The sequence below is a fragment of the Callorhinus ursinus genome, unplaced genomic scaffold (assembly GCF_003265705.2).
Source record: "Callorhinus ursinus isolate GAN/ISIS: 27379988/994484 unplaced genomic scaffold, GSC_fseal_2.0 scaffold7, whole genome shotgun sequence".
Classification (NCBI taxonomy): Eukaryota; Metazoa; Chordata; class Mammalia; order Carnivora; family Otariidae; genus Callorhinus; species Callorhinus ursinus.
In genome coordinates, this window is record NW_027397069.1 from 64,233,649 (window position 1) to 64,249,794 (window position 16,146).

The 16,146-nt window shown below is 42.3% G+C and overlaps 1 long non-coding RNA gene across 2 annotated transcripts in view; it reads right to left on the reverse strand.

The window, feature by feature from the left end:
- Nucleotides 1–4,813: 4,813 nt before the first annotated feature.
- LOC112826885 (uncharacterized) overlaps nucleotides 4,814–16,146 on the reverse strand; it is a 71,032-nt gene continuing 59,699 nt past the window's right edge. For both annotated transcript variants that reach the window (XR_012378824.1, XR_012378825.1), the window contains 2 exons: nucleotides 15,692–15,834; nucleotides 4,814–6,208 (listed from right to left, as the gene is read on the reverse strand). This is a non-coding gene — a long non-coding RNA (uncharacterized lncRNA). The remainder of the gene's footprint in view (nucleotides 6,209–15,691; nucleotides 15,835–16,146) is intronic.

Sequence of the window (16,146 nt, forward strand, 5' to 3'; positions counted from 1 at the left end):
CACCCAGACATCCCAGGGCTTTGTCTTCATCAAGAGGAAAATCGTTCCCAGAAATAAGATTTCCCTTTATGTCTCTTTGGCCAGAAGTGGGTCACATGGTCACCACCAGCTGCAAAGAAGTCTGGGAAGGAAAGTATCTAGCAAACAGTAACAGAAGTGACATGATTGGGTTAGGCCAGTAATGGCACATTGTCATCATTAACAAAATCAGGATTCTATGACACGGCAGAAGGCAATTGTGGCTGCTAGGTAGGTACGCCAGTTAACTATTAATGTGTAACAAACCTCCTCTAAAACTCAGTGGCTTAAAACGGCAATCTTTCGGTATTTCTCAGGTGTTTGGAAGTCTGCTGACCCAGCTGGGCTCAATTGAGTGGTTCTGATGATCTCAGCTGAATTTGCTCACGTAACTGTGGATCACTGGGATGTCTGGACTGATCTGGACTGGGCTCCACATGCCTCCCCTCCGTAGGACCAGCGGACCCCTCAGGAATGTTCTTCTCATGGCAAGGACTGAGGCACAAGAACACAAGCCGAGTCACAGAGCCTCCTAAGCTCTAGGCTTGGGACAGGAACACTGTCACTTTCTGTCCCATTCTATTATCCAAAGCTAGTCATACGGCCAACCCCAAAGTCAGAGATGATGAAATACACTAGTAGGAGGAGCTGCAAAGTCACCTGGCACAGTGTGGGGAGGTCCAAGAGAAAGCGAAGACCTGGGGCCAATTATGCAACCTAACTTGCCAAGCAACCCACACTGTGTGCCAAATCCCTGTTCATTCGCTCTCCTCCCTCAAACTCATTCACTTCCCTTACACTTCCTTCTGTACCCCCTTCTGCAGTAGATTCCATGTGTGGTTCCCCCCCGCCAAATTCCTATGTTGAAACCCAATCCCCAGTGTGATAGTATTTGGAGGTGGGGCCTTTGGGAGGTCATGAGGTGGAGCCGCTCAGGAATGGGACTAGTGCCTTTATAAAAAGACTCCACACTGTGAGGACACAGCCAGGAGACAGACACAGGAAGTGGGCTCTCGCCAGACACTGTGTCTGCCAACTCCGTGAACTTGGACTTCCCAGCTTCCGGAATGGTGAGAAATAAATGTTGTGTATAGGCCCCCCAGTCTGTGATAATCTGTTAGAGCAGTCCAAATGGACTAACACGCCCTCCCACCCCCTCTGTTGTCATGTTTTCCCTTTTCTGTGTTCATAATGGGGTGAGCGTGAAAATCCTTGGTGGAAAGCAAAGGAAAGCACTTTGGTGGGTGTGGGGTACCATCAGCAGTAAGCAGGGTGTCATATCAGACACGCATCAGAGGCCCCAGAAGCCAGGAGCTTTATTTACTATTGCCCCGCGGTAGGGCTCCGCCACCTTAGACGTGCAGGGAAGCCTGAGGAGGACAACGGTCGCTTCAATGCTCAGTTCCTTCTAGGTCTGGAAGTGCCCCAGTTTTTCGGGTGTCCACACAATAGAGCCTGTCAGAGGTCTCAGGAATTTCATGTGACTGTACCTGACTGCAAAAAGCCCCAGGAGGCTTTTCAAAACCTAGTCCTTGTTTATCTTAAGACACTTAGGCTGCTCTCCCAAGGCTGAGAGGCTTTCCCAAAGCTTTGGATTAAATTCACACTTCATTCCTTTCTCATTGTGCATTTCAGCTGAGGAGAATGCTCTTGAGAAAGGTATCTTTTGCTTGGTTTGTAGGTTTTACTCTCCTAAAAACAAATCGGTACAGAATGCAACCTGCTCTCCATTTGCTAGTTACTTGCAAATTTTAAAAAGGTTATTCTCTAATGTATGTCTGTGTTTTCACAGAGGTGGTGAAAATTCACTGAGGCAGACCCTGAGAGAGGGCCTCATGAATTTCTAGTGGGCCCTACCAATCTGCTGGATTGACCATCCTGGTTCAATTCACTCCTTTGCTCTTCATTATGTTCAGATTTTCCTGCCATAACCTCATGTTCATAGCTACCCAAGGGAATAAGGTCCTCTGGGCTCTGATCACAAACCCAGAACTCAGGCCTGCCTCTACCCAGCAACTCAGCAACGAGTGGACGCATACCCTGGGGACCCATCTGGGGTCCCACTTCCTGGGTGGTCCCACTTTTCTGTCCCACTTCCTCTGGGTGGCAAGGAGTGGTCTGTGATGCCAATTGCCTGGGACTGCATCTGAGTGGTGGCTGACCGGCTATTTGACAGCTATTTGACTGAAAGGGGAAGAGACCACGGGTCTGTCCTAAAGAAGCTCTCCATCGAGACCAGCCCTGGATTCTAAGCCCAGCTCCTCTGTAACACTCTGGGAGACCTTGAGTTTGTCACTTACACTCTCTGAGCCTCTGTGTCTTCATCATCATGTGAATTTGCCACCAAGTTAAAAATCCTCAGCACTCATTTTTCATGTGGTCAGCCAGGCGAGCAGTGTCTTGGGATGTCAACCGTGCAAACGCCTTTACTTTATGAACTTTGACACAGCTCTGAAGAGCAATGCTGTGCTTGAGTGCTTCCAGTATCAGGAGCGCTCAACTCCTACTTGTACTTACTATAATTCCTTTTAATCTTTTGTGGAGAAAGCGAGACAAAGCCTACAAGTAGTCAAGAGATTCTGAGATAATCTTGTTGGCAAACCTGTCAGTAAAACCAGTCACTAGTTTCTTCTAAGGGCTGGCACTATTCTGGAACATCTCATGGAGGCTCAAAGAGGGAAGCATTGAGAAAGACTGACAGGGTCCTCCTGGTGAGGTCTGTGTTCTTTAGATGGGCTTGTGCTACGAACAGCAAAACACTAGATGCTAATTTCCACTAGAAATGTTCTGTGTTCTCTGAAGACTAATATGGTGCTATGAGCTGAATTGAGTCCCCCCAAGATTTTTACAATGAAGCCCTCCCCCTGCCCCAGTGGATGGTATTTGGAGGTGGAGACTTTGAAAAGTTATAGGTTTAAATGAGGTCATGAGGGTGGAACCCTCGTGAGCTGATTAGTGCCCTTATAAGAAGAGACCCCAGAGTGCTTGCTTTGCTTTTCCTCCTTCTCCCCACAACCCCCCAACCATCCCACCACCCCCATCCCCTGGCCAGGTGAGGACAGAGTGAGAAGGTCTATAAGGCAGGAGAAGAGCCTTTACTGGGGAACTGAATTGGCCAGCACCTTGATCTTGGACTTTCCAGCCTCCAGAAGGGTGACAAAATAAATTCCTGCCATTTAAGTCAACCAGCCTATAGTATTTTAGTTATGGCCACCCAAGCTGACAAACACAAACAGGATTATGTGATAGCAGGGTTTAAGGGGGCAGGATAAGCTTCACTGAGGAAGGGATTTTGAGCTGGTCCCTGGAAGAGGAGACAGAGCTAGTCATGCAGAGATCTGAAAGAAGACATTCCAGGAAGAGAAATGGAAAGTGCAAAGGTCCTGGGACTTCAGGAATGATCCAGATGTTTTCGCAAAACAAAAAGCAGGCAGAGTGGCTGGAGCAGAGAGCAAGTGAAGAGTATTACAAGAAGTAAACAGGAGCCAGATCATGTAAGCCTATAGGCAGAACATTTCTGGAAAGATACACAAGAAACTATTAATAGTAGTTAATTCTGGAGGGTAGGACTGGGGTGGATCAGGACACACACACAACCCTTTATTTTTTTACCATTTACTCTCCTAACCATTTAAATTTTTATTTTGAGTATATATTAAATATTAAATAAAGAAATATTTATCATATATGCCCAAATACAGGGTGACCACACTATCAGAGAATCCTGCTTTCCAACAAAAAATATCTTTAAAAAGTGTTTAGGCCAACTCAAACACAGAACCCTTAAGGATGCAGTCAAAATATTTAATGCATTACTTATACACATACTTTTAAAGAAACTGCTTTTTCCTATCTCTTATTTATAGAACAACTTTACCAATTTTTTCATGTCTTGATCATCAGGGTTAGGATCTACCAGATTACTTTTGAGTCATGCAAGGGAATTTTCCAAGTGGATAATATTTACTGATTGTGTGTGTCGCTTGCTATATGACACTTTACAGTATTTCACAGGAAATGTATCCTAAGCTTTAGCCATTCACATTGTTAGGAGACTTATGGGTTTGGTCTTGTCTTTTGTCTCATGGGTGCATATATTAGGCAAAATAACGCACACACCCACCCCCAAAAAATGTCCACATCTTATTACCAGAATGTGTAAATATGTTGGGTTACATGGCAAAGGGGAAATTAAGGGTGCTCATCAGCTGACCTTAAAAGTAAGTCTGCTCTCAGAGAATTTACAGTCTCAGGAGGAAGGTAGGATTGCCTCTCTATGGCCATACAGGACGTTAATATATTAAAATACCTTCATAGAGTTGGGAAATTGCACTGTCCCAAGACCTCCTCAAATCCCCTCCTTTCTGCCTCAGCTGCTCAGCCTCTCCTTCAGGACACCCTACATGTGCACGCATACACACACGCGTGTGCACACACACACTTCCCTATGATCTAAAGTCTCTAAAGGATTCACCTTATGGCACAGAAGGGCACCTCAGGAATCTTGCTCAATCATTCATTCTGATTGAGCTGTGTTGATGTCTTTGTTAAATATTTTTGAAATCGCCCTTGGAGACACAAAAATACTTTGGGACCCTGAGTGTAGAGTTCAAAGGGGGAATTTGAAGAATCGGTGACTCATCTGCAAGCTGGGGCAAAGCCAGCTTCCCCAACGAATCTTCTGGTAACTTTAAAGCACTGCCTGAGCAAGATAAGGTCCCCTTCTTAGAGTGGAACAGCTCCTCGGCTGTGCAAGGCTTCTGGGCACACATGCATGTTACATCACACACACACACACACACACACACACACACACACACACACACACCCTTTCTTCTGGAAGGCCATGGCTTAGGCCCGACAGACCCTCACTTCTAAGGATTATGCAACATGGTAAATACTCCAGTGTGTTGTACTCTCTGTTCCTTCCCATCGCGTGGAATTGAATCCCCCCACCCCACTCATTGTCCAAATTTACACCATGGTACAAAGTATTCATCTCTGTATTTCCAGCACTAGCATAGTGTGCAGCACCAAGTAAGGTGGGTAAGATGACTCTGGACTTGGGGGAAGGGGAAGGGATGGCAGAACAGAGGTAAAAGAAGGAAGAACTAAAAAATTAATCCTCTAGGACACCAACATTACAGAGGTGGAAAGAAGAGGATCGGCGAAGGGGACCAAGAAGAAACAGGGAGAGGAACAGGAGAATTAGGAGAGGAGGCTGACCGACAGACCAAGAGAGAAGAGCCAAAGCCTTTGGAGAAGCAAGCTGCAAGGAGGAGACCATGTCTCATGTCAAACATAGCAGGGACGTCCTTCAGGTGGAGGGCTGAAAATGGGACAGGGATCTGGCATTTAGGATGTCACAGCTGACCTCAGGAAGAGCAGTTTAGCGATTACTTGGGGAGGAGGGTAAGGATCCAGACTACAATGAGATGAAGAGAAAATGTGGGGCCAGGAAGGGTAGACATTGCAAGCAGCACTGGTCTTTCTAAAAGTCTGGTGATAGAGGAAGGAAATCAGTCAACAGAAGGGAAGGAAAGTTAAGGGACCCACTCTCTTCAGAGTAGGAGGGACATGGATGTGTGCTGTGCTGCTTATACACACCGCCCTGGACCATGGCTTCGATAAGATGCTCAGGACTGAGGTAAAATCTACCCATGGGAGCCACACAAACCTGGCCCATGCTTTGGGGTTCAAAATCAGAGGTTCCATGCTCTGGGTCCCCAGCTCAAATGAGCATGTTTCTGAGCACCTGGCCACCTGTTCCAGGACCCTTGTGTAAAAAAGCAGAAGAAGGTGATATCACAGAGGGGCTCCTGCAACCAAACTGCTGGGTGTCTTGTCAGGTGTTCCCCCTCAATCAGGACAGCCGTGCTATTTCCCTGTTTCCACTCTGCTGGTGTTTCTGCCCTGATAGAACGAGAGCAATACTGCCTAACTTCTGCATCATGCTGCATTTATGGCGGGGATCAATGCAATTTTTCAATTCACTAGAGCAAAATACTCCTTTTTAAAAATCTCCCCGTCTGGATCTGTTGGCTCTTTGGAACTTTAAAAAGTTCCTGGTGAGTGTGTGTTCCATCTGGAGGCACGAAAGACAGTGATGCACTTGTGAAGGAGACCTGCGGCAAGCGAGGCGTAGATCACGTGCTTCGTCCTAATGTTCCTTGGCTGCTGAACCTCCTGCCTTTGAGGAAATACTTCAGTCAGTTTTCTCCAAACAGCCTAGAATTAGTCATTTCTTACCATTTAAGATGATACACTATTAAAGCAATCTCCTAAGTGATTACAGAAGTTATTCAGATGGAACCACTGTGAGAACACATTATAGGCGTGTTACTTAGCAACTGAAGGATATATGCGCTCTTAAAAATTAAGATGGAAAAAGTAAGGATACATATTTCATTCAAAACTAGTTTTACAAGATCCATAAAACCAACCAGAAAATAACTATAATGAATAAGGTAATGGCAACAAGAGCAACTTTAGTTGCTCTAAGCTCATGTCTCACTGGTAGGGGACTAGGAATGTCATAAATGCAGGTGGGTATATATGTTTGTGTTTGTGTGGCTATAATTGATTAAAAAAACTACCCCATACATTGTACTCGATTCATTTTTCTCTGATCCTCTCAACAACCTAGCAAAGGAAGCAGTTTTACAACTATATTTTATTTATTTATTTAGGTTGTCTTTATTTATTCATGAGAGACAGAGAGATAGAGAGAGGGAGGCAGAGGGAGAAGCAGGCTTCCCGCTGAGCCAGGAGCCGGGCGTGGGACTCGATCCCAGGACCCGGGGATCATGACCTGAGCCAAAGGCAGACGCTTAACCAACTGAGCCACCCAAGTGCCCTACAACTATATTTTTTAAATGTTTGTTTGTTTTGAAATAATTGTAGATTCACAAGAGGTTACAGAGAAATACACACAGAAGTTCCAAACACCTTCCCCCTTGCCCACTGTTAACATCTTCTACAATTTCAGTACAATAACAAAGTCAAGAAACTGGTATTAGTGCAATCCATAAGCCTCATTCAGATTTCCCAGTTACGCATCCACTGACCGTACAGAAACCCAAAATTCTACTGTGGGCCACCAATTAAATAGGGTCTTACGGAGGTCAGGGTTAGAAGGGGTTGTGTCCACCCAACAGTAGGGCCAGTAGAACTGTGGACCCACTTGGTAGCTCTATCCCTAGTTCCTGATGTACAGTGGAAATAGATACACAGAGCAACTAGCAAAAGCTCTCCACTAGCTTCCTAATCTGTGAAGTGAAGGCTGTTTAGGTAGGAAGAGCCAAGTGGAAATCCCAGGAACTATCCTCTCCTCCCTAAAACTCATTCTCAGTCAAGAGAGCAAAGCAGAAGCAAGACATTTCCAGAGGATGACAAAGACCAATGGTGCTACCATCAAAGATACGAGAGACAAAGGGGTGGTGATTCCTATCACATCCCTAAGGACTCATACTTTCGGCTACAGCAAAGGTCAAATGGGTCATGAAGAATTACTATGCATTATGGCAAACTTAATCAGATGTGGTAATGACAAGCACAGCTGTAGTTCTATTTCTTACCTTGCTGGCAGGGCCAATACTTACATTTACCCTACTCCTTACCCCCAGGACTCATCTATCTATCATCTGTCTATCTATCTAATATGCATGTGTATATATATAGTTTAGAGGGGTTATAATCTTCTCAATAGCTCATAAAACATCATGCTGGTCCTTTACACTGATGACAATTAACTAATTGGTCTTGTGAGCAGGTCGTATCAAGCCCCCTTGAAGTCTAAATAAGACATCCACATGTCAGCGGTTGGAGATAGTCCCCATGAAAGATTATGTAGGCCTGCAATATCGAAGCTTCCAGGGGTACAATGGAGTCGAGTGGACTGTGTGGGGATTTCCCTCTAAAGTAAGAACCAAGTCACTTCCCCTTGAACCATATACCACAAAGAAAGAAACATGACATCTGGTGGCCCTCTTTTGGTTTTGGAAGCAATATATACCATATACAGGTAGGTGCTGCTATAGTTCATTTACCAAGGAACCCATAGGCTGCCAGTTTTTGGTCAAGCCGAAAACAAAACAGAGTTCTTCAACATGTTTGGGCTGTTGTGCAAGGTGCTCTGCCACTAAACTTTCATTATCAACAGACCCAACGGTATGAAAGTGTCAATGGAGCTCGTCAGCGTGATTGGCAAAGCCCAATGCCTTCCTCTGCTGACAACTATTCTCCATTCTTAAAAGCTGGCTCATAGCCCCTGGTAGAGACTTCACACCTCACCAAGTTGACTGGGCAACCCAACTGTCCATTGTATTGAGTATCCATCATGAATGAAATCCACCAAACTACCAAACTGGACATGCACGGCAACATTCCATTATAAATTGGAAGTGGCATGTATGAGAGCAAGACCAAACAGGTCTGGAAAGTTCAGGCTCCAGTTCCCAAGGCTCCTGTTCCTACCGCTTTACCACCTCCCCCTTAACCCACACCCATGGCCTCTGAGTGAGTTTATTACGTCCAGTAATCAGAAAAGCACAGACCTTGTCTACAGATGAATCAGCATGATATGTTGGCACCAGCCAGAAGTGGATGCCTACACCACTACATCACACTCAGGGATGGTTCTGAAAGGCAGTGATGAAGGAAATTACCCCGGTGGGCAGAATTTCAAATGGTACATCTGGTCATCCACTTCCCGCAGAAGGAGAAATGGCCTGGGAAACAAATCTATAATGATTTATAAGCAATGGCTAATGGTTTGGCTGCTTGCTCAGAGACCTGGAAAATTGGTGACAAGTCTGGGGTAGAGATGTGTGGGTGGATCTTTCAGAGCGATTATAGAGCATGAAGATGTTTATGTCCCATGCACATGTCTGCCAGAGACATCCGTGGCAGGGGAAGTTCTCATTAATCAGGTGGAAAAGATAGCCCCTTCTCTGCGTGTCAGTCAGCCGCCCCAGAGCTTGCTCCATAGAGGCTTCCTAACACAGTGTTCCTTTCAACAAGTCTTACCTGGCTACCACAACCCCTGAGTCCCTAACCTGCCCCAAACAGAGGCCAACACTGAGCCTCCAATATGGACTCATCACCTGGAGTAACCAGTCCATGCCATGCAGAGATAACGTGTCCTTACATGAAGAGACACGGATTAAGGGCATGGATGTGCCTCCCCTTCTGCTAGCACCCAGTTTTAGACATGCAGAGCACTTCATCCATTCTCTAATGTTCTTTATCTCGAAATGTATAAATATTGTAGCCCAAATATTTTTAAGAGGATTGCCTTTTATGCGACTGATGAACCACTAAATTCTACCCCTGAAACTAGTAATACACTATATGTTAACAACCTGAATTTAAAAAATAAATTAAAAAATAAAAATAAAAGAATTGCCTTTGCCTCTATTTTTTAACAAATATTTCTATAAGACAAAACTCATTTAATGCATTGCCTCTATTATTATTTCCAAGCCTTCACCAAATGGTGCTGCAACATCAGAACCTTCTGAACTCATTCGATTCCAATACAGAACATAAGTTTTTAATTAAAGTAAAAGTTCCATCAAGGAATTCTTCCCACAGTTTAATGTATTCTAAGGTGCAATTATAAAAATTCAAAATTAAATTTTAAATGTAGTTTGTTCTACTATTGTTTAATTTGTTCTGCTTTTCCCTTGATTTTTATAGAAATAATTTTTAATGCCTTGCTCTTCACAAGCTCTTTTCTCAATCATGAAAATTCACCAAAAGCTTCAAATCTGAAGTCTTTGAGGTTTCATCCTTTCAATATTCTAATTTAAAAAATCCCAACTGATTTTGAACAAAATACAATCAAAATTTATCAGAATCTTTTATAGAAAGTTCAATGCCATATGTTGGTTTACAAAGTCATTCTTCAAAGGCATGTGCATACCTAGACTATAGCTCATAGTTGGCAGCAAAGAGAGGAAACATGTTCTACCATTTAAAATAATTGTTTTGAATGAAACAAATATTCATTATGTTTTGATAAATACAAAAATTACTTCATCACAAAAATTTTATCACTCAATTATAAGAACTGTGATAAATGTGTAAATATTTGTAAATTTTGACAATTACAGCCTCTGTTTTGATTAGTAAACTATTGCAGCGTGGTTGGATGAAACCATAAATTATGTGTGCATCACAATGAATCACAAGTGTATTTATACTCTTTAACTTTCTTAATTTAGTAAAAACAGTTTTTACAATACTTGGCCCCATCAAAACTTATATTTGTCATTATCACCATAAAAATAATTTTATCTCAAAAAAAAATTAAAAAAAAAATAATAATAATTTTATCTCTGTTAACTTTATATCTGAATTTATAATAGCAGTCACAATAATGTTCCCTTCAACAGAATGAACTTCTAGAAACTTCATTTTTATTCCACAAAGCAGATGAAACAACACAAACATCATGGGAATTAAGTGACTTCTGTTTGAAGGCTCTCATGACATTAATATGAATCAGGCTTTGCTATTTATGAAGTTCTTCTGGTAATGGCATGAAGACCTTAATAGCTAGTATTTCACTTTTCATAGATAAACAAAAAAAAAGGGGTGGGGATTGAAAATGAGCAAAATTAACCTAAAATAATTGTGTTTTGATCTAAATGAAAAGTCATCATTGATTGATGGGTAGAAGCACCTTCTGCCACTGCAGATACATTAAGTCGTCATCGTGAGGCATGGTCTTCTTAAAATAACTACTAATCTGTGAAGCTTCTTCATGAGGTTTGTATCTTCTGGTTCTCATGTGGTCAGTAATGTCACTATGCACCCTGTGGTGGGTGGTAAATACTGATAAACATTTTGGAGCAAAGTTACACATTCACCATCGACTTACTTAAGAAGCAGAATTTTATTACTTAACTTTCCACTAAACATAGACTACTATCTTTTTTAGATTTTTGCTAGCAAGAATGTTTATCAGAAACAAATAAGTAACTGTAGCCATGTAACCGTAGAGTAAATGATAATGCAAGAGCATTCAGCCTACTTCCTGTGCACCCCCATGGCAGGACAGCTCAACCTCTTCTTCCCACGTACAATTTTGTATACCTATCCCATAATTTCCTACATTTCCCAACGCCCACACTGACAGTCTGGTGGCTTCATGAGTCTTGCAGTGACAAGTGTCTAGTACACCAAGTGCCCGATGAGGGCAGCAACATTGAATAAATGTCCCGCCTCCAACTGAAACTGGACAGAGTTAGCTGTCCCTGGTCAATTGTATCTGAGCAAACTTTGTTTTATCAACAAACACCCCGTGTGCTGTCCTTGAAAGAGAGCAGCTAGTTAGATTACATCAGGAAATGGTTATTGCTCATCACCTTTCAGATTAACCACTTGTTAAAGGGAAAATTGTGTTTACCCCATGCATGTACCACGAACTTCTAGATGAAAGTATAGCAGGAGCTGAACTGCGAAGTAGAGGTCTACCAAATCCATCTTGGCTTATTTTAATGCAAGTCTTGATAACAACAGTTTGTTTAAAAATGAAAAATCAAGAACAAATGATAAACTGGTCAGAACGCCAGCAGAACGGTCATAATCTGGGATTAATCCAGGAAAACTGCTATCATCACCCTATCAATGGGGAACTTCATATTGAAAGGACTGGCTGTCACCATCTGAATCTGTCTACCTAAGTTAGGAACACTAAAGTGAGGGAGGTGAACAGGCCCCTGTGTGATGCCGTATGATGTACACCCTCCCACCTATGAAGTATTGTTCCTAAAAACATAAAATTAACCTGAGTCTAATCAAGGTAACTGGAAGTTCCAGGGAATGTGATGAATAAGCTAAATGACACCGCAAGAAAGAAAACAGCCAGATCTAGAATCTGGGCCTTCCACAGGACAACTAACCTAGTTTCTTTAACAAGCAACTGACTAAAAAAGGGGGCAGGGGTGGCAGGGGGAGCTGCTCTTGAGTAAAAGAGACCTAAGAGACATAATAGCCAAATGTGATGTCAGGACCTTGTTTTGATCCCTGTTTGAAAAACCAACAATAAAAAACCATTTTGAGACAATCGAGATATTAGAAGGTACCAAGGGATAATTGTTACCTTCTCTGTGATAGTGTTATTATGTTATGAAAGAAAAGGTTCAGTCTTTAGAAATTCCCAGTGAATTGCACAGGGATAACATAATATGCTTTCTGAAATTTGCTGTAGAAGACTTCAGCAGAGAAAAATGGAAGGTAAATGAAGCCAGTGTAGCTTCAGAATGTCTAGAATCTGGGTGTTGGATAAATGGAGACTTATACTGTTCTTTCCTCTCTAATGCATATTTTACATTTTGTATTTAAAATTTCAATTTGAAATGTTGAATAAGGCAGGGCCAAGAACGGGGCCATGAGGGGAGGGATACGTTTTAAGCCCTTGCTCTACTTTTCAATCTTTTAATCCATGCTGCCTGAGTATGGTTAATCAAAGAGCTAGGATTCTACCTAACTGATCGTGTTGCTTCCGTTTTATTGCCTACAGAACGCCGTGGAGACCACATGTCCCTCATTTTCTTCTTACTACAGTTATAATTAAAATATATTTTTTGTGGGTGCCTGGGTGGCTCAGTCGGTTAAGCGCCTGCCTTCAGCTCAGGTCGTGATCCTGGGGTCCTGGGATCGAGCCCTGCATTGGGCTCCCTGCTCTGCGGGGAGCTTGCTTCTCCCTCTCCTCCCCACTTGCGCTCTCTCTCACTATCTCTGTCTCTCTCTCTCAAATAAATAAATAAAATCTAATATATATATGTATATATATATTGCTATCCATTTCCATGGAGATCATTCTGGACTTTTGCTTTTTGATATTCAGATTAGTTTATATCATCCACCTCATCCCTTATAAAACGTGGCCAAGATCACTGGAGAGAAACTGATCTCCCTGTATGACTCCACAGTTTCTTTACCTGCCTACCAAACTCTTTTTCATGGAATGGCAGCGTCTAATTGCTTAAGTTTGTTGGAGAAGTCTCTACATCTTTAATTCTTTCCTTTATCATCTCTGGGCCATGGGATCCCATTACACATTCTGTTGTGTTTTTTTTTCCGGGTGCATAAAAGACGGTTTCCTGACAGCGAACTACCATAACCGACAAAACCAGTATGGTCACCTCTCTCAATATTCTGATAACATCACCTGCCTCCTACCAGATCTCTTTCTTCGGAAGCCACTATCCCACTTGCCTGTCTTAGCCCACCCCATCTTGGTCACATAGGTAAGACCATAGTTGTCTAGTTGTTTCCTAATCTTTAAGGTCTTGTTATTTTTCATACTCTATGCATTTATATGAAATCAGCTAAGGCCAGAAATGTTTCCTAATCACTTGGCTCTTTTTTTCTATATCTGGAAGCACAGGCATCTCCTCTGTCTTCAGGCTTCTTTCTTCTAAAGCACCCAGAAGTCTCCTGGTACAGAGCAATACTACACGAATATTTTCATAGCAAATGAACAAATGAAAGTATCATATATGCCTTCCATTCTGAAACATCCCGGATTTAGAAATATTTTCCATACATTTCTCCCCAGTAAATGTTAATGTATAATTATTAGAATCCAGTTGGCAAATCTCCCTCCAAATAAAGTCTTCCCAATCTGTTGAGATGCACTTTATCCTTTAGCAGGATCCTTCCCTCCCCCTATCCCACACCCAGTATTAAAAGCCAAAATTCTGAAAACTACTAGCTGTGTGATCTTGGTCAAGTTACAGAGGAACTGTAAAATAAAGCTTACCTCAAAGAAAACCAGATGAGTCAACATATACAAAGCATTTAAAACTGTGCCTGATGAACCCTAAGTCTCCAAGAGATGTTGGCACATATTATAGGCATACCTTGTTTTATTATGCTCTGTATTCATGTCTCTGTCCCATTTTGGTAATTCTTGTAATATTTCAAACTCTTTCACTATTACTACATTTGTTATGGTGATTTGTGATCAGTGATCTTCGATGTTATTACTGTTATTGCTTTGGGGCACTGTAACCTAAGGCCACCTAAGATGGCAAATGTAATCGATAAATGTTGTGTGTGTTCTGACTACTCCACCAACAAGCCATTCCCCCATCTCTCTCCCTCTCCTTGGGCCTCCTTATACCCTGAAACACAACAATATTGAAATGAGGCCAATTAATAACCCTACAATGGCCTCTAAGCATTCAGGTGAAAGAAAGTGTTGATTGATAGGGTAAACTTCAGTGTTGTTTTATTTTTTTTTAAGATTTTTATTTATTTATTTGAGAGAGAGAGGGAGAGAAAGAGAACACAAGCTGGAGGGAGGAGCAGAGGGAGAAGCAGACTCCTCGCTGAGCAGGGAGCCCAATGTGGGGCTTGATCCAGGGACCCCAGGATCATGACCTGAGCTGAAGGAAGACGCCCAACTGACTGAGCCACCCAGGCACCCCTCAGTGTTGTCTTATTTTAAGAAACTGCCACAGCCACCACAGGCTTCACCACTCTGATCAGTCAGCAGATCAACATCGAGGCAAGACCCTTCCCTGGCAGAAAGATTATGACTCACTGAATACTCAGATGATGGTTAGCATTTATCTTAGCAATAAAGTATTTTTAAAAATATTTTATTTATTTTTTTGAGAGATTGAGAGAGAGAGAGAGCGTGAGCAGAGAGAGAAGCAGAGGGAGAGGGACAAGCAGGCTCCACGCTCCGTGAGATCTTGGGCCCTTGAGATCAGGGCCCTGAGATCATGATCTGAGCTGAAATCAAGAGTTGGACACTCAACTGACTGAGCCACATCAGGTGCCCCAGAAATAAAGTATTTTTTTAATTACTGTATGTATATTGGTTTTTTTTAGACACAATACTATGGCACACTTAACAGATGACAGCACAGTGCAAACATAATTTTTGTATGAACTGGGAAACTAAAAAATTCATTTGACTCCCCTTATTGTGATATTTACTTCAATGCAGTAGTCTGGAATAGGACCTGCGTGTCTCGGAGGCATGCCTGTATTGTTACCCCAAGTCACTAATCTGTTACTGTTTTGACACCCGGTTGTTTTTGTCTTTTGTTGACATTGATTCTTTTTTTAATAGCAAAGAGGTGTTGAGGTAATGGGGGACAAAAGACCCAAATCCAGAATATGAATACAACATTAGTGAATTCCAGGACAGGTGCCAAGAGACCAGCAGGCAGCCCCGGCGCTTCATCCCTATTAAAAGACCTGCTAATCTACAAAGTGATTGCTGTGAGCGGCCTCTGGAAGAAGCCATCGGTTGGTCCTCTATGTTTAAAGGTTATTTGACTACCAGATACCCTGCCTACTCACTAGTTAGGAATTGTATAAAGAGATAATGATTTGGAAGACTAGAGGAAAGCATTTTTTAACTTGTCTAAAGTAAAAAAAAGTAAATCGCCCCTTTTTCTGAATATTATCTTCCAAGATAAGAAGGCTTGTCTGAAGATGCTGTTATGCCAAAAACCCAGTGCCAAGAATGAAAAGTTTTGTTACACATGTAAGAAAAATGTGTATAAAGGTTAGCCTTCCAGAAATGTGGCTAAAACTAATCAGAATCATGGACTCTTAGAACTGAGACAGACCTTGGAGGTCCTCTCACTCATTCCCTTCCCTGTACAGATGAGGCAACAGCCCCAAAGAGGTCAGTAGTTACCCAGTGTTACCAGATCTGGACCCAGGCCGTCCCTTTTCCTAGGTCGGTCAGCCAGTGATGATACAATTAGATCAGAGGCATGTATGCAAATCAGGCAGCTTCAGGCAGCTTCTCAGTAGGACTGGCAGATACCTTCTTAAACCCTAATGAACAATAAACATCTCTCAGAGCTTTTGGAGGAATAGAATATAAAGATATGAATTAAATTTTAGAACATAATGAACATTACCCAGTATGAATGCCACATAACAAAGTCACTCTGAGAGTTTCTCATGGGGCAAACTTCAGTGTTGTCTTTTTTTTTTTTTTTTAAGATATCGCAAATCATGTAATTTCCAGTCGGTCCCTATCTTGATTTCTGCAGAATAAATTACTGTCATCATTTCTAGCGTTCGTTATGGCTTTCAAAATCCTAGACGGAGGTTTTATTCACTGTGGGTGTCCTCTACCCATGT